The 13,186-nt window shown below is 49.3% G+C and overlaps 1 long non-coding RNA gene across 1 annotated transcript; it reads left to right on the top strand.

The window, feature by feature from the left end:
* Positions 1-617: 617 nt before the first annotated feature.
* On the top strand, positions 618-8,684 carry LOC105028762. The gene is made up of 5 exons (XR_002196666.3): positions 618-2,126; positions 2,692-2,813; positions 2,898-4,375; positions 4,921-6,207; positions 6,325-8,684. It is a non-coding gene; the product is annotated as an uncharacterized LOC105028762 (long non-coding RNA).
* Positions 8,685-13,186: the final 4,502 nt, after the last annotated feature.

Below are 13,186 nucleotides of genomic sequence, written 5' to 3'. Positions count from 1 at the left end.
GGGGGGGGGTACGTGACTCAGATGAACTAGAGGGCTTGCGTGTCTGCCTCCCACAGCCTACCCGTAAACGCTTATTAGCATTTCAGAAATCTCCGCGGTACACGCATATGTAATTAAACTTTAACCGTAGGATGATGGATCGCGAAAAGTGTGCGTAGCCTTACTGTATGTGGAGACCTCAGCCAACTGTCGGATGGCGCGCCACGTTGCTGCCACTGGACATTCCACTCATCTATTCACGCCGAAGTACTTGGCTTCTAATTTTAATTCTAGACTCGTGAAAATTCCGTCAACCGCCATTGGTCAGTGTTGCCCACCGGGGAGCAAAGGGGGGTTGCCATGTGGTAGTGTTATTTTTTTTTGTGCTAGGTCATTAATATGCAACTTAAAGCAGGGAGCTCATTGTCGTGTGTGTGTTTATTGTTAACGGGCGTGCAGGGGTGTCTGGCACTGCTGATGCATACACACTGTGTCCCAACCTAAACGTACGAGCACTAAATACAGCAAATTCTTCTTTCCAAGCTCCCATGTCTCACACTCTCCCTCTTTCCTGCCACTGTACTGTATCTATTTAAAGATCCCACTTTCCTTCATTTGCTCTTTCAATCATGCGCAGTGTCATGTTTCTCCCGAGTCCACACAACAGGGTCCGGAGGAGACGACAAAACTGAAGAACTAGTTCAGATAGAGGTAATACCATCTGATACAGACAATATGGTAGTGATTAAAACATGTTGACCATTGAAGGTTCAAGTGAAACTCCGCAAAGTTCCCTGGACTACTGACAAGAAACTAGGGTTACTAGTTCTGTACGTGTGACTGCGAGACAGAACTACCTTACCCAGGCTATTGCGCAAGGACGTCTCGACTGTACGGGATTACACGGAGACAGGAGATATGATCTGAATTTGAGAATGTTGTTTGGATATTTATTTTCCTGGATTATTAAGCCTAACCGAAGACAGAGGACATAAAAACAACATACATATAAGCTTTGCGTCATTGCTCATTCAACTCCAGAATGGAGTACCTGTCTCCCTCTTCCGACGAGCGGGATGAGCGGGATGTTTCTCCGGAGTACCCAGACTCTTCTCGTCGTGTTTCTCACACCGGCAACGAAGGTGCGTTGGCATCGTTGTTTTACGAACTGGGCATCGTTTGGGCTCACCTGCGGCCGCTCATACCGTTCTTTCTAATCAGTGCAATGGTGGTGGCAGTCATCTACCTCATTCAGCATATTATCTACTCCGGGCCATTCACCGACCCACTCTTCTTCGAAAAATTCGAAGAACGTTGGCCAAGGCCCAAACCGCGCAAGGATACGTCAACCTTAACCCCGGTGCTTTTCCCTAACCGGTTTGAATACACTGGGAATGGAACCCACTGATCCCTAGTCCTGAAATGCGGATGGATTCTTACTTGTGACATGATTCTATTCTAATGTGGATCAAAGGTTTATTGAGTCTCCCTGTGGAATATCCAGTGGAACTTAAAAATCAGATCATGTTGATTAGTTCTGCACTCGACTCCCACAGGATTCTGTATTTCATTGACTGTGCCCGTTTCTTCTCTACAGCCCATTGGGCTAGATACTATGTGCACATTATAAGGAGAACCTGGAGACTGGACCATAATTATATTTAGCCTACAATGCTCCAATGTCTTAATCTAGTTTCCCCCCCACCTTTTACTTCATTTAATTAATTAAATTCAGTTGGCTATAGGCCTAGATTTATTGTACAGTTATTTGTTTTACATGAATAAACGCTATGAAATGGACGAATCATGGTTATATATTTTTTGATGGGAGGGGGAATTATTTGTGAATAAATTTTGTCTGCACTGTTTACTGCACATTCACAAATATGAACATTTCCACCACAGGTTTATACAGAGCAATCAATTTTGCATTAAGTCGGCGACCATCGTGATGACCTGGAATGAAACACGCCTATGAGCGTGAGAACACGTTAGCCTCTAGAATTAAGAGTTATCATTTCAGAAAGAAATATATCATATTTTAAAGTAAATTCTTTTTAAGATTTATACGCTTAACATTTTGTATACTTTGACGTTTTAATTTCTTTTAATTTGAGAAAGACTTCGATCGGGGGACTGTTGGATAGGTGAGTAGAGAAAGTGATGCATGAAGAAGTTCTGCGAACTCGCTAACTAGCCTAGCAAATGTTAGCAGGTGTTGCAATCTTGTCACGTACTGTTTATTTTTACAAGCGCGTTGATGACGCTGGTAAAGAAAAACCACCGAACAACATCAAACTATTCGCATGGCAAACATCTTGAAATGTAACTACATATGCTGCTTGTTTTAGTAGAGGGAAGGAAAGCTAGCTGTCCAACATGCTCATTTTGCAGTGATGTACCTATTGGTCAACCCACCGCACGTGTCAACAATGTATACGACGGTGGAACCAGTAATAAAGATGCAATTCAATGGAGACTTGTTATTAATATCCCTTGACAGATAGTATGATTTTGCTCCAGATTTTAAACTCTCAAAAAAGTCATTACCTACCCTAGGCTGATTGCCCAGTGTGTCATCTCATGTAGCCTAATTAAACATTTACTACTCTACACCACTTTTCAATCTCAACCAATAGTCCTCCCATTGTCCACTGATGCATTCTCTCATCAAACCCCTTTTTTTTTCCCTTTTCACCCCCCGCCGCCCAGTTCGTCAGTGAATGGAGAAATGTGGCGTTACCAGAGGCCAGGGTTCAAGGCCTTACTACTGGCTGAGCTCCAGAGGCAGCAGAGCGGCAGCCAGTTCTGTGACACGGTGCTCAGAGCAGACGGTACGGAGTGAAACACACGTGTAGTGACATGCAAAACCGTCCAAACCACTCATCCGTCTTGCCCCCCCCCCCCCCCTCTGTCAGGTGTGTCAGTGCCGGCCCACAGCTGTGTCCTGTCTGCCCTCAGCCCCCAGCTCTCTCGTGCGCTGTCCACCTCACCGGCACCTCCCTCTGGGCAGAGCCACCTCCTGGAGTTCCAGTCCTTTGGACGAAGCTCCCTGCTGAGGCTGGTGGGCCTCCTGTACTCTGGGGAGATGGTGGGGGAGGGGGAGGCGGAGAGGCGGGAGGCGATCACTGCCGCTGCTGGGCTAGGAATCCAAGGACTGGTGGAGGTCAGAAGGAGGGAGGACGTGGAGGAGGCGGAAGATGGTGGCTGGCTGTCGACAGGAGAAGCAGAGGTGAGACAGAGGGAGGAGGTGCCACAAAGGGATGTAGGGGTCCAGACAGACCCCCAGCAGAATACTGGAGCTCAGGAGACCAGGGAAGGAGGAAGATGGAGGAGAGATAATAGGGGGGTAGAAGCTCCTGATGTGAGGCTCAGAGAGACGGGGAACCCCACTGAGGAACCCCCTGGGGCCAGGCACTGTGAGTCGAAGGGATACAACACGGATCCTGGCGACTCCAGTGGCCGGGTTTCCCCTGGACTTTTCCCTTTTTCCACTGTGGACTCGGACCTCGTGAGCTCACTCACTGGTACCGGCCGGCCAGTTCTGCAGGGTGCGTCGCACATTGATGATGTCACCACGATCCATGGAACAGAGGCCTCTGGTTCAGTTGTCCCCGTTCCGCTTCCTGTACCCCTCTTCCCTAATGTCTCCCATATTCCCCTGTCTCACCTCTTCTACTGCCCCCCTGCTGAGACCCACACCCCTAACAAGCCCCCTCTAGCAGTTTTCATGCCCTCCGGGGAATCTGCGCCCGTCTACATCATCCCTCCATCCGACCCCTCCCTGTCCCACTCCATGTCAGGCCCAGTGCAGGCGAGTGAGGGGCCCCCACCTCCCATCTCTGAGTCCCCACAGACATGGGTGACGGGGCTGTCGGCAGGGGGGCGGTTTGGACATGACGGGCATGGAGAGGCAGAAGGGTTTGAGCGCTTCGAGGGAAACATAGCTGGATTCATCAGTTACTTCCTGGATTCTGCCCAACCAGCAGAGGAGAACCCAAGAGGGAGGCGGTCCCGGCGGAGGGTGTCGGGAGGAGCCAGGAGGGGAGGAACTGAGAGGAGAGCAAGGAGGCCGAGAGGAATGAGTTGCACAAGGGGAGGGGCTAAGAAACCGGGGTCAGATGTTGAGCAGGAAGTGATGGAGGTGTCCCAGAGAGGAAGGTTGTGGAGGTGTGGGGTCCGGGCCTTCCGGACGGGCAGAGGAGGGGGTGTGGTTGGCAGGAAACTCTGTCTGAAGCCCAGAGAGGTGATTCGACCAATAAAGATATGTTTGAGGAGGCGAGGGCGGGGCAAAGTGTGGGAGATTACGGGTCTGAAGAAGGAGAGGGGCGGGGCCTCCCGCCAAAGCAGAGCGGCAGGGAGGAGCCAGCGAAAGCCTGGGCCGGAGTTTATCCCGGTGAGTCTGCCTGCCTTCACCTTGGTAGGTACATTTTGAAATGCTGCATCCCTAACCATGTGGGAAGTGGGAACTCACCAGCCAAAAACACCAGCTGGGGGCGTTCACAAGTTTTTAATTCGTTGAGAAGCACCAATTGGCTAAATGTCCAACCATATGGCTAATAGTGGATCCACCATACCTGTGTGAAAAGATTCATAGGTTGCTTTTTCAAAATAATGTGTACAAACAAATATATTATATTTATTATTATAATATATGTTTTCTTACCGTTATTTTAACACTGCCAACTACTGCTTAGAATGCTGTTCAAGGTCATTTTTCACTGCAGGTGACATCATAGGTCATCATGTGGGAGTCCAGGGGTGTTAGAGGAGTTTCCCACCCAGAGCATCATCCACGTGGATGCGATGACCTCACACATGGATGGGAATGCAGCATTAATGTGTCGCTGTGTGTTCTTGTTGTGGTATTTCTTTTGTCGTTACCGCACACTGTTTGTGTCGGACGTCACAATGTAGTCACAGTAGATTCCCCCCCTTCAGGATGTCTTGCCCGTGACTAAGAGGCCGAGAGGGCAGCCCAAACGCCTCCCCATCCCAGACCTTCCAACGCCACTCCAGGATATGACCTACGGGCAACCTTCGTCATCCAAACCGCAAACTCCGGCCCCTTACCTGGCCCCCTCCCGGGCCCTCCTCCACAACACCTCCCTCCCCCCCGTGCAACCCCCAAACCAGGAAGACTCATCGGAGCAGTTGGACCGCCTCCTCGAGGACATCATGATGGACCTGGACTTCCCCTGTGGTGGTCGCCAGGACGCCGGCAGGGGCGTCGCTGGAGCAGCCCCTGGTGCCCCGGAGGCTGTTACCGAGGTGACCGGGGCAGGGGGCGGTTCTGGAGGTGCCCGGGGTTCCATGGAGCGGGGGCAGGCGGGGGGCGAGCTGAGTGACATCCTGGATCACTTCCTCCGGTCGTTTGAGCAGCAGGTGGCAGTGTTGCACCCAGGGGAAGTTACCCAGACAACCGGCGGACTCTCAGAGCCCCACAGCGCCCCCAGGAGGTATGACGGAACCCAGATCCAGACCGGTACGGCCGAACACAGAGGGCCTCCCACTCAGGTCCGAGCAGAGCAGACCAACCGTCCCTCACACTGTGCACGCACTAACGCACACTCAACACACTCGGACACACACGCTGACACCCCCCACGCACACACTAACACACTCCCCACACACAATAACACACCCCCCACACACACTTCCACACCCGCTGCGCACACAGTCACACACCCTACACACACCAGCACAAACACTGACACCCATCTACACGTGTCTCCACACACCAACAGTCTGCCGTCCAGCCCAGGGTCAGAGGTCAGGTTGGCGCCCCAAACACCTTCCACAAGTCAGGTTAGCATCCTGCCTGTGGTGGAGAAGAATCGGGACTTGGCCCAACCGCTGATAAAGAGGAACAAGAAGCGTTCGACCTTGAGGAAGAGGAGGGGAAAGAAGCAGAACCAAGACAATGTGCATAGTCTGTTGCCGGGAGTGGCGGATGCGTTGCCGGGTGTGTCTGTCCATGTGGGCGAGGTGATACGCCAACAAGACGGTGCTGCTAGGAAGAAGCCTGTTCTCAGCCCACCGCCCATTCAGGTGGCTGATATATTGCCAGGTGGGTGTTTTCAATCTATGGGAGTGCCACGCCAACCAACAGTGTGTATTGTCAGACTGGAGAAGACCATGGTGCTGCCAGGGGTGGAGTCTCACAAAGAGAAAGGCCCGCCCCTAGTCAAACGCCCAATCCGGTGGGCTGAGAAGCTGAACAATCAGGTGAGTGCTTTTACATTTTTCAAATGTTAAAATGTTTCAGTTCGTAGTTGGCACCGTGGAGTAGTTGTGTTTTGGATGAGCGGTCTAGTCAGTCTCCTTTGTTGTTCTCTCTGTTAGACCGAGACAAAGTCAGCATCAGGATCTGAAATTACCTTCCACCCACCTGGACAGAATACCCAAATCACTCCAGTGAGAACACCCGAGAAGCTAACAGGTCAGAGGGCACAGCCAATCAGACACAGCAGGGATAGTGTGTGGCAAGGTTCAGAGACAGGGGCTGTTGTGAAGAAACCGAGAGGGAGACCTAAAAAGAAGTGTCCGTGTGCAAAGATTATATGGCTACGCCACCCCGCGGAACAGACTGGCCACCCCACAGAACAGACCGGCCACCCCGCGGAACAGACCGGCCACCCCGCGGAACAGACCGGCCACCCCGCGGAACAGACCGGCCACCCCGCGGAACAGACCGGCCACCCCGCGGAACAGACCGGCCACCCCGCGGAACAGACCGGCCACCCCGCGGAACAGACCGGCCGAGAGGGAGAAGTAATGAAAGGTGGCAAGCAAAGAGGGGATAAGATTCCACAGCTGGGGTTGGAGAGAGGATCAGAACCAGCCAGGATGAGGCAGAAGAGGAGGAGAGTGATGGAGTCATTCGAAGGAAGGACTATGGGCAGAGGGACCAAGAAGTCATGTCCGGAACCAGGAGTGGTCCTGCTGGCCCAAACACGTCCAGAAGCTCCCCCTCCCATCTCTGCCTGGGAACCCTCCATCGGTGAACAGCAGGACCACCATGTGAACAGAGAGGAGTCTGGGAAAGAAGTGACCACGGAGGAGGAAGACGTTGATGTCACCCAGTTCTCCTCGGCCCCCCAGAATATCAGAGAGGACCTGCAGACACAGAGCAGAGTGGAAGACGAGGAGGAAAGGGAAAAACCCCTGGAGACCAATCAGGGAGAAGGGAGGGTGAAACCGGCGGAAGGAGTAGATGTGGAGGATATGGGAACTATGGAAGAGGATTCAGATGAAAGTGTTGATGTGGTTGGAGATGAAGGAGGGCTGAAGGACAAGGCAAAACAACTGGGCACGGGAGCCCACATCCTTCCAGGCAGAAGCTCTCAGTGGAAGGTCCCCATTCCGTTCCATTCTGTAAAGCCTCCTGTCTGCCCTGCACGTTTCAGGCGAGTTGTGGACATCGAGGGGTCAACAGGAAGCTGGGAGGAAGACGAGGAAGTAGATGTACTGGGGAGCTTCAGCCCCTACCTTGCCCCTCGTGTTGCAATAGCGGACTGTTGGGGGGAGGGCTTTAGTTCTAGTGGAGACGAGGAAGAGGACGTCGATGTCATTGGAGGAGAGTTGGACCATGCCCCTTTTATTGGACCTCTCCTCTGACTGAAGTGGGTGGATGCATACGGTAGCCTACATTATCAGGACACACGTACTAGAATACATTATCAGGATTCGCATGGTAGCATACATTATCGGGACCTACGTGTAAAGCCTACGTTATGCACACCCACACTTGAGCCTATAGTTTCAGAACACGCATTATCAAACGTTATCAGCGGCTACACGTGACGGCATGTACTCTGAAGACGCGTGTGGTATCTACCTTATCAACAGTCACATGACCAATCACAGTTCTCTTCCGTTTTCTTTCACGCTAACTTCAACTGTCAGTTACTTGGAGGAATGTTATTTTCATTAGTGAGTTCTGCATTTACGAAATCTTGACCTCAGTCAAAATGTTAAACACTGTTTCTACATAGTGGCCAATGTCGTCTTTCGCAAGGAAAGCCTGCCTGTCCAATGCCAGCTAACAGAGGTTTTGACCAACTGCTGCATGTGGACTGTGTTAAAGTCGTCATAGACCGCTATAATGAATCAACTCGTACAAATTTCTGCTTGCCAGGAAAGTGTACGTGAGAGGGGATTTGGGCCAAGCAATCTAACTTGCCTAAAAGTTCAGGAATAACTTCTCCTATTCCATGTTTCTTTAAATGATGAAAAATTCTATAGTTTATAGTTTCTACTGGTAATAATTAATAGTACTTTTTGATTCATCTCCTTAGCCAGCCTGATAAATCATTGATGCTGTTTTGTAGTATTTTCCTTTGTGTTTTCACCATTCAAATCATCTGGTGTAAAAGTGTGTGATTCAGTAATGTTCTCTGTTTTTCTACATTTCAATCACTAGGCCTTTACACTGCCTTTTTGGCTAGACCTTTACACAGGCAAGACTTTTACACTGGCTACACCTTTACACAGGCAAGACTTTTACACTGGCTACACCTTTACACAGGCAAGACTTTTACACTGGCTACACCTTTACACAGGCAAGACTTTAACACTGGCTACACCTTTACACAGGCAAGACTTTAACACTGGCTACACCTTTACCGTTCCTCCCTGCAGTTTAACCGTTTTGTGTTTTAGAACCTTAACACCAGATTAAAGATGTTCTTATCACCCCTGTCTCCTTTTATGTGTGTGTGTCTGTTCTTACTGTAGCTCACGGCCACATCATCTAGAGTAGTGTTCTGGTCTAGGATCTGATTTGCCTTTTAGATAGATATGGTTATATTGTTTGTGACATGGTTGACAAAGGCCATGACAACTGGGAGGCCACCCCCCACCCCCACCATCAGGTAATGCTCAAATCTTACAACCTTACATCCCTCCCCAAGCTCTTCTTTCTGCCACCTCTGGTGACTTGGCTGTCTCGCCACTGTGGGAAGCCATCGGGCCACCCGTCCAGTCAAGACTCTTCTCCGTCTTGGCACCCCGATGATGGAACCAGGTTCCACTTGAGGCTAGGACTTCCAGAGAACGTCCAGAAAACATCCGACACCCTTCCTCTTTAATAATAATAATAATAATACATGGGATTTATATAGCGCTTTTCAATGACCCAAAGACGCTTTACAAAAACAAGCAAAACAAAGAACACTGAGAAATAAAATATACAACAACAAAGGGGCTATGGGAAGGCTTGTTTAAACAGAAATGGCTTAAGGCGTAGTCGGAAGGTGTTAAGAGAGTCAGAGTCAAGGATGGATTGTGGCAGTGAGTTCCAGAGCCGGGGAGCAACCCTGGAAAATGCCCTATCACCAAAGCTCCGTAGCTTGGATCTGGGGATGATGAGGTGGCCTGCTGTACAAGAGCGGAGTGAGCGTGAAGGTTGATAGTGTTGAAGAAGGTCCGAGAGGTAGGGGGGAGCAAGTTTGTGGAGGGCTTTGTAAGTCAGGAGGAGTATTTTGTATTCAATGCGCTGTTTGACAGGGAGCCAGTGAAGCTCACAGAGGATGGGGGTGATGTGCTGCCAGGACTTTGAATGAGTAAGAAGCCTCGCAGCAGAGTTTTGAACCATTTGGAGCTTATGGAGGTATGAGGAGTTGATGCCGGACAAGAGGGAGTTACAATAGTCAAGACGGGAGGAGATGAATGCATGAATCAGAGTTTCAGCTGCAGGTGGGGGAGGGAGGATTTGAGTTTTGCAATGTTACGAAGATGAAAGAAAGATGATTTGACAGTATGTTTAATGTGTTGCTCGAAACAGAGGGTGGAGTCAAGGATGACCCCAAGGTTGCGAGCACAGGGGGAAGGAGAAACTACAGTGTTGTCAATGGTGAGAGAGAATGTGCCAGTTTTACTAAGGGTGGATTTGGTGCCAATGAGAAGAAGTTCTGTTTTTTCACTGTTGAGTTTGAGGAAGTTGTGATGCATCCATTTTTTTATTTCAGAGAGACATGATTCAATATGGGCCAGAGGTGGGTTGGTGAGAGACTTGGTGCTGAGATAAATCTGTGTGTCATCAGCGTAGCAGTGGAAATTAAGGTTGAAGTGGCGGAGGATCTGACCAAGGGGGAGGATGTAAATAATGAAGAGTAAGGGACCCAGAACAGAGCCCTGGGGGACCCCCTGCGTGACTGTAGATATTTCAGATTTTTGGTGACTGAGGGAGATGTAATGGGTTCGATTTGTGAGGTAGGTTTGCAGCCAGGAGAGTGCGGTTCCCTCAACACCCAGACCCCTGAGCCTGGTGAGGAGGATCTGGTGACTCACGGTGTCAAATGCGGCACTCAGATCCAGGAGAATCAGGATGTTGAGGGAACCAGCATCAGCAGAGATGAGGAGGTCATTGACAACTTTGAGTAGTGCAGTCTCTGTGCTGTGGAGTGGGCGGAAACCAGACTGGAGGGGTTCAAACAGGTCATTGTGAAGCAGGTGTTGTTGGAGTTGAGAGGCAACCGTCCTTTCCAGGGTTTTGGCAAGGAAGGGGAGGTTGGATATCGGGCGGAAATTGTTCAGGATGGTGGTATCTAGTCCAGGCTTCTTTAAGATGGGAGTGACAGCAGCAGTTTTATAGATGGACGGGACAATGCCATGGGTGAGGGATAGGTTAATGATGCGTGTGATGTAGGGACAGAGTGCAGGCAGGCAGGCTTTAATGAGAGAGGCTGGAATGGGATCAAGGGAACAGGAAGTTGTTTTGGACGAGAGTATAATTTTGGTGATATAGTCAGAGTCAATGGGGGAAAATGTATGAAGGTGAGTGCGAAGGACAAGCGGTGGACAGAGTGAGTAATCAGCGGTTGGAGAAAGGGAACAGTGAAACTGACCTAACAGTGATGCATTGATTTTTTTGATTTTGTCTTTGAAGAATGAAAGGAAAGTGCTGGCAGGGAGAGTATGTGAGGTATGGTTGTTATGGCGAGGCTGAAGTAGCTTGTTGACTGTTGAGAATAAGGTATGTGAGTTCATATTAGAGCTACTGATAATGTTGCAGAAGTAGGAGGACCGAGCAGTACTGAGGGCATCTCTGTATGTAGAGAAGTGATGTTTGTATGCTTCGGTGTGAATAGTGAGCCCCGTTGATCTAGCCAGGCGTTCCAGGCGTCTGCCAACCTGCTTCAGAGAACGGAGCTCAGGAGTAAACCAGGGAGATGAGGTGGTGAATGAAACATGCTTAGCTCTAAGTGGTGCCAGAGTGTTAAGGGAGGAAGAGAGAGCGCTGTTGAACTGATTTGCCAGATCATCAGGGTTGTTGGGAGCATGTTCCAGGGGTAGTGCAGAGCAAATGGCAGTGGAGAGATGGAGAGGGTCGACAGCTTTGATATTACGGAAGGAGATTAGACGCTTATCAGTGTTGTGGGGTATTTTGGAGGAGAAAGAAAAATGTAAAATCTTGTGATCAGACAGGGGGAAAACAGAAGGGGAAATATCTGAGAGGTTAAGGCCGACAGAGCAGACAAGGTCGAGTGTGTGGCCCTTAATGTGAGTGGGGAAATGGACGTGCTGGGTGATATTAAAACAGTCCAATACAGCAATAAAATCAGAGGCAAGTTTGGAGTTTGGTGTGTCAACATGAATATTCATATCACCGAGCAGGAGTAGGTGGGGTGAGGAAGGTGTAATGATTGTGAGTAGGTCTGCTAGATCAGATACAAATGATTCGTTGTGTTTTGGGGGACGATATATAAGAATGGTGGTCAGGGAGCATGATGCTTTGAAAGCAATGTATTCAAATGAGGAGAATGAGGTAAATGACAGTTCAGTTAATTTGTTAGTGGAATTGTATAATACAGCTAGGCCACCACCACGACCAGTGAGACGGGGGTGGCACAGATAATTGTAACCAGGGGGAGTAGCTAAATTGAGTGATAAAAAATCATCTGTCAGTTGCCAGGTTTCCGTGAGAAAAAGGAAGTCCAGTTTGTTATCCAGTATTAATTCATGTAGCAGTGGAGCTTTATTGTTAATAGAACGGGTGTTGAGGAGAGCAAGATTGGTAGTTCGACAGGGTGCAGTGGGGGTGCAGATGGTCATAGGTTGGAGGGGGCGAAGAAAAGAATGATTTATAGTTCGATATGGAGGGTATCTAGGAGGACGGGACTGAGACCATATGGAGATTATGTTGCTATAGGTGTTAGAGTTGGTAGACCAGTTACGTCGGGAGCCTCGATGTTGATAGAGACGTCTACAGAAAATGCCAGACGCACGGGCACGCTGGGTTACAACAGGAGGAGGTGGGTAGTTGTTATTCAAAGCTAGTAGATCCAAACGGGAGTAGAATATTATAGGAGGACGAATGTTGGGTGTGAGCCTTAATAATCCAGGGTACAATGTCAACAGCAGAAGCAGGTGGAGGTATGGTTGCTGATACATGGCAAAGATTATGGATCCAGTTGAGTTGTCAGAACAATCACACGGAAACACAAGACAGACTATAAAACCAACCTAGCCAGTACCAGACCCTGGCTGCTAAAAGACCCCACAGCACACACAGCCCTCACCAGTAGACAACAGACAAAAAGACAGTGGTGACTTACTCAGAGTAAGTCGTCTGCTGGAGCCCAGGTCACAACAAACAGGTGAAGACCAGGATGACACAACGCAGGCCAAAGAGGGATATATGAACTGTAGAGCTAACCAGCCAGCAATGTGGTAGTCTGGAGGAAAGTATGAGCCAATCAAGTTTAAAACGTGTTTCAGGTGAAATCCGGTGTGATGTTGATGTTATCAAAATGCAGAGGTGTCCATTGAAGTGGAATAAAATCGGAAGTCCTTCAACACAGTTCAACGCGGTTGTAACATTAGCGTTTCGGCTACCCAGCTCACAAACCACGCCAAGATTAGCTACTAGCTTTATGATGTTAGTGATTTTTCAAAACGAGGCAAAAACGAGGCAGTCGACTGATGTCCAACTTCACATCCAGAATAGCCAGAGGGTAAAGACAATAACATAAAGCAAACTCATAAAAACAAAAGACAAACAATACGTTACAAGGACAGTTTCTAAGGAAAAGCGGCAATTCAGAAACAACGCCAGCAGATACTCTCCCCGGAAGTCAAACGGACAAACGGACAAACGGACGAATCAATGCAAGCGAGTATAAGTAAAGAGCACCTAAAACAACTACAGCCGCCCCTCCTGTCGCCCTCGTAAACTAACGCTGGTTAGGTTTATGTTTGCATT

This window comes from Esox lucius, chromosome 4, assembly GCF_011004845.1.
Source record: "Esox lucius isolate fEsoLuc1 chromosome 4, fEsoLuc1.pri, whole genome shotgun sequence".
Lineage (NCBI taxonomy): Eukaryota > Metazoa > Chordata > Actinopteri > Esociformes > Esocidae > Esox > Esox lucius.
Note: the sequence above shows the minus strand (reverse complement) of the source record. Positions and strands in the feature narration are given on the sequence as shown.